General features: G+C 66.0%; 1 non-coding gene across 1 annotated transcript; it reads left to right on the top strand.

Annotated features, from left to right (window-relative positions):
- Nucleotides 1-2,181: 2,181 nt before the first annotated feature.
- Nucleotides 2,182-2,300, top strand: LOC141979264 (5S ribosomal RNA). The gene has a single exon (XR_012636685.1). It is a non-coding gene; the product is annotated as a 5S ribosomal RNA (ribosomal RNA).
- The last annotated feature ends 2,700 nt before the right edge of the window (nucleotides 2,301-5,000 follow it).

Here is a 5,000-nt window from a genome sequence, read left to right on the forward strand (position 1 = left end):
ATCGGCCCCAGGATCCGGGGACGCGAAGAGGAAGAGGGACCCGATCCGCCTGAACGCCAGACGCCCCCTGCGGTCGGGGGCGCCGGCCCGCGAAGGACCCTTCCCGTCGCGAACGTGAGCGCCACATCGATCGGAAGGCGAGAGAGGAGCGGGCCCCCCCTCCCTCCGGGGGGCGCCGACAGTCGGAGTTCGCATCCCGGCCACCGGGCCTGCACCGGGGGTGCGAGGGGACGACGGGGTCCCCGGAGGAAAAGAGCCGGAAAAGGGGGGGCTCGGGGGGGCCGGGGGCCGCCCCACCTGCCAACGTGCCCCTGTCCCCCCTCACAAGATCGGGTACAACGCGCAGATTGGTCCCCGAGGCTCATCTCTGGTTCTCACAGGTTCCGAAAAACCTGTTCTCAGAAATCTCCTCGCACCCGTCAAAATGAACTAGTCGAAAAATCCAACCGCCAATTTAGGGGGACCAATCTGAAATCCTATCCGACCTCCTGGTTCTCTCGGTCGGCCGAGGGCACTTTTGGCGACCCCATCCGGACTTCCGTGAGACTGCCGGCCATCAGGTCAACCCGTCACTTTGAATGGGGTTGACCTGATGGCCGAGCAGGGACTTAGACATTTTTTCAGCCTTTTCCTCGGGGTTGACCTGGTGTCCCGGGGGGACTTAGACATTTTTTTCAGCCTTTTCCTCCGGGTTGACCTGGTGTCCCGGGGGGACTTAGACATTTTTTCAGCCTTTTCCTCCGGGTTGACCTGGTGTCCCGGGGGGACTTAGACTTTTTTTCAGCCTTTTCCTCCGGGTTGACCTGGTGTCCCGGGGGGACTTAGACTTTTTTTCAGCCTTTTCCTCCGGGTTGACCTGGTGTCCCGGGGGGACTTAGACATTTTTTTCAGCCTTTTCCTCCGGGTTGACCTGGTGTCCCGGGGGGACTTAGACTTTTTTTCAGCCTTTTCCTCCGGGTTGACCTGGTGTCCCGGGGGGACTTAGACTTTTTTTCAGCCTTTTCCTCCGGGTTGACCTGGTGTCCCGGGGGGACTTAGACTTTTTTTCAGCCTTTTCCTCCGGGTTGACCTGGTGTCCCGGGGGGACTTAGACTTTTTTTCAGCCTTTTCCTCCGGGTTGACCTGGTGTCCCGGGGGGACTTAGACATTTTTTTCAGCCTTTTCCTCCGGGTTGACCTGGTGTCCCGGGGGGACTTAGACTTTTTTTCAGCCTTTTCCTCCGGGTTGACCTGGTGTCCCGGGGGGACTTAGACATTTTTTTCAGCCTTTTCCTCCGGGTTGACCTGGTGTCCCGGGGGGACTTAGACATTTTTTTCAGCCTTTTCCTCCGGGCTGACCTGGTGGCCGAGCGTCTCGCCGTCCGCGGCCGGAGCTAGAGATGCCCCCCCCCCCAGGCCAGCCTGCGAAGCCGCGGCCAGGATCGGGCCCCTGGAAGTCTGACTAAAAATTTTCACCGACCCCAAAAACGGTTAGGGGGGGCCTCATAAAGCCTCCGGAGCGAAAAAAAAAAAAACGGAAAAAAGGATCGGGCCCACCCGAGGCAGGGGAGTCAGTAAGGGAAAGGGGACGAGGCGGCCCGGAGCCGGGTGCCCGGAGCCGGGTGCCGGCGGCCAGGATCGGGCCCCTGGAAGTCTGAAAAATTTTTTTCACCGACCCCCAAAGTGGTATTGGGGGGGGCTCATAAAGCCTCCGGAGCGAAAAAAAAAAAAAACGGAAAAAAGGATCGGGCCCACCCGAGGCAGGGGAGTCAGTAAGGGAAAGGGGACGAGGCGGCCCGGAGCCGGGTGCCCGGAGCCGGGTGCCCGCGGCCAGGATCGGGCCCCTGGAAGTCTGAAAAAAATTTTTTCACCGACCCCCAAAGTGGTGTTGGGGGGGGCTCACGAAGCCTCCGGAGCGGAAAAAAAAAAACGGAAAAAAGGATCGGGCCCACCCGAGGCAGCGGAGTCAGTAAGGGAAAGGGGACGAGGCGGCCCGGAGCCGGGTGCCCGGAGCCGGGTGCCCGCGGCCAGGATCGGGCCCCTGGAAGTCTGAAAAAAAAAATTTCACCGACCCCCAAAGGGGTGTTGGGGGGGGGCTCACGAAGCCTCCGGAGCGGAAAAAAAAAAACGGAAAAAAGGATCGGGCCCACCCGAGGCAGGGGAGTCAGTAAGGGAAAGGGGACGAGGCGGACCGGAGCCGAGTGCCTACGGCCATACCGGACGGAAGGCCCCCGATCCCGTCCGATCTCGGAAGGTAAACCGTCCCGGGCCTGGCTAGTACTTGGATGGGTGACCGCCTGGGAATCCCAGGTGCCGTAGGCAGCTTTTCCCGCTGCGAGCCAGCTCTCTCCTTTTCTGGGGAACAAGGGCAGGGTCGCCCTGCCAGGGGCCCTGGGGCTGAAGTCCCTGCCGGCCACCAGGTCAACCCGGAGCCTGCCCCTCTGCGGCCAGCAGGTCAACCCCATACCGGCAGGGGGTTGACCTGGTGGCCGGGAAGCAGAGCGGCCAGCAGGTCAACCCCATACATTCAGCGGGTTGACCTGGTGGACGGGAAGGAAAGCGGCCAGCAGGTCAACCCCATACTTTCAGCGGGTTGACCTGGTGGCCGGGAAGGAAAGCGGCCAGCAGGTCAACCCCATACATTCAGCGGGTTGACCTGGTGGCCGGGAAGGAAAGCGGCCAGCAGGTCAACCCCATACATTCAGCGGGTTGACCTGGTGGCCGGGAAGGAAAGCGGCCAGCAGGTCAACCCCATACATTCAGCGGGTTGACCTGGTGGCCGGGAAGGAAAGCGGCCAGCAGGTCAACCCCATACATTCAGCGGGTTGACCTGGTGGCCGGGAAGGAAAGCGGCCAGCAGGTCAACCCCATACATTCAGCGGGTTGACCTGGTGGCCCGAAAGCAAACCGGCCACCAGGTCAACCCGGAGCCTGCCCCCGCGGGCAGGGGCCAAGCGGACCCCCCTCCGCCCGGGCTTGCCCTGCTCCGAGCCGGGGCTTAATCCCCGTCCGGCCACCAGGTCAACCCGGAGCCTGCCCCTCTGCGGCCAGCAGGTCAACCCCATGCCGGCAGCGGGTTGACCTGGTGGCCGGGAAGGAAAGCGGCCACCAGGTCAACCCCATACTTTCAGCGGGTTGACCTGGTGGCCGGGAAGGAAAGCGGCCACCAGGTCAACCCCATACTTTCAGCGGGTTGACCTGGTGGCCGGGAAGGAAAGCGGCCAGCAGGTCAACCCCATACATTCAGCGGGTTGACCTGGTGGCCGGGAAGGAAAGCGGCCAGCAGGTCAACCCCATACATTCAGCGGGTTGACCTGGTGGCCGGGAAGGAAAGCGGCCAGCAGGTCAACCCCATACATTCAGCGGGTTGACCTGGTGGCCGGGAAGGAAAGCGGCCAGCAGGTCAACCCCATACATTCAGCGGGTTGACCTGGTGGCCGGGAAGGAAAGCGGCCAGCAGGTCAACCCCATACATTCAGCGGGTTGACCTGGTGGCCGGGAAGAAAAGCGGCCAGCAGGTCAACCCCATACATTCAGCGGGTTGACCTGGTGGCCGGGAAGGAAAGCGGCCAGCAGGTCAACCCCATACATTCAGCGGGTTGACCTGGTGGCCGGGAAGGAAAGCGGCCAGCAGGTCAACCCCATACATTCAGCGGGTTGACCTGGTGGCCGGGAAGAAAAGCGGCCAGCAGGTCAACCCCATACATTCAGCGGGTTGACCTGGTGGCCGGGAAGGAAAGCGGCCAGCAGGTCAACCCCATACATTCAGCGGGTTGACCTGGTGGCCGGGAAGGAAAGCGGCCACCAGGTCAACCCCATACAGGCAGCGGGTTGACCTGGTGGCCCGAAAGCAAACCGGCCACCAGGTCAACCCGGAGCCTGCCCCCGCGGGCAGGGGCCGGCATACCCCCGTCCGTCCGGGGTCGCCCTGCCCCGGGCTCCGGGCTTAAGTCCCGAGCGGCCACCAGGTCAACCCGGAGCCTGCCCCCGCGGGCAGGGGCCGGCGGACCCCCGTCCGTCCGGGGTCGCCCTGCCCCGGGCTCCGGGCTTATTCCCCGTCCGGCCACCAGGTCAACCCGGAGCCTGCCCCCGCGGGCAGGGGCCAGGCGGAGCCCCGTCCGTCCGGGGTCGCCCTGCCCCGGGCTCCGGGCTTAAGTCCCGAGCGGCCACCAGGTCAACCCGGAGCCAGCCCCCGCGGGCAGGGGCCGGCGGAGCCCCGTCCGTCCGGGGTCGCCCTGCCCCGGGCTCCGGGCTTAATTCCCGTCCGGCCACCAGGTCAACCCGGAGCCTGCCCCCGCGGGCAGGGGCCAGGCGGACCCCCGTCTGTCCGGGGTCGCCCTGCCCCGGGCTCCGGGCTTAATTCTCCTCCGGCCACCAGGTCAACCCGGAGCCTGCCCCCGCGGGCAGGGGCCAGGCGGAGCCCCGTCCGTCCGGGGCCGCCCTGCCCCGGGCTCCGGGCTTAAGTCCCGAGCGGCCACCAGGTCAACCCGGAGCCTGCCCCCGCGGGCAGGGGCCAGGCGGATCCCCGTCCGTCCGGGGTCGCCCTGCCCCGGGCTCCGGGCTTAATTCTCCTCCGGCCACCAGGTCAACCCGGAGCCTGCCCCCGCGGGCAGGGGCCAGGCGGAGCCCCGTCCGTCCGGGGTCGCCCTGCCCCGGGCTCCGGGCTTAATTCTCCTCCGGCCACCAGGTCAACCCGGAGCCTGCCCCCGCGGGCAGGGGCCGGCATACCCCCGTCCGTCCGGGGTCGCCCTGCCCCGGGCTCCGGGCTTAATTCCCGTCCGGCCACCAGGTCAACCCGGAGCCTGCCCCCGCGGGCAGGGGCCAGGCGGACCCCCGTCCGTCCGGGGTCGCCCTGCCCCGGGCTCCGGGCTTAATTCTCCTCCGGCCACCAGGTCAACCCGGAGCCTGCCCCCGCGGGCAGGGGCCGGCGGAGCCCCGTCCGTCCGGGGTCGCCCTGCCCCGGGCTCCGGGCTTAATTCCCGTCCGGCCACCAGGTCAACCCGGAGCCTGCCCCCGCGGGCA

This window comes from Natator depressus, chromosome 28 (assembly GCF_965152275.1).
Source record: "Natator depressus isolate rNatDep1 chromosome 28, rNatDep2.hap1, whole genome shotgun sequence".
Taxonomy (NCBI): Eukaryota; Metazoa; Chordata; order Testudines; family Cheloniidae; genus Natator; species Natator depressus.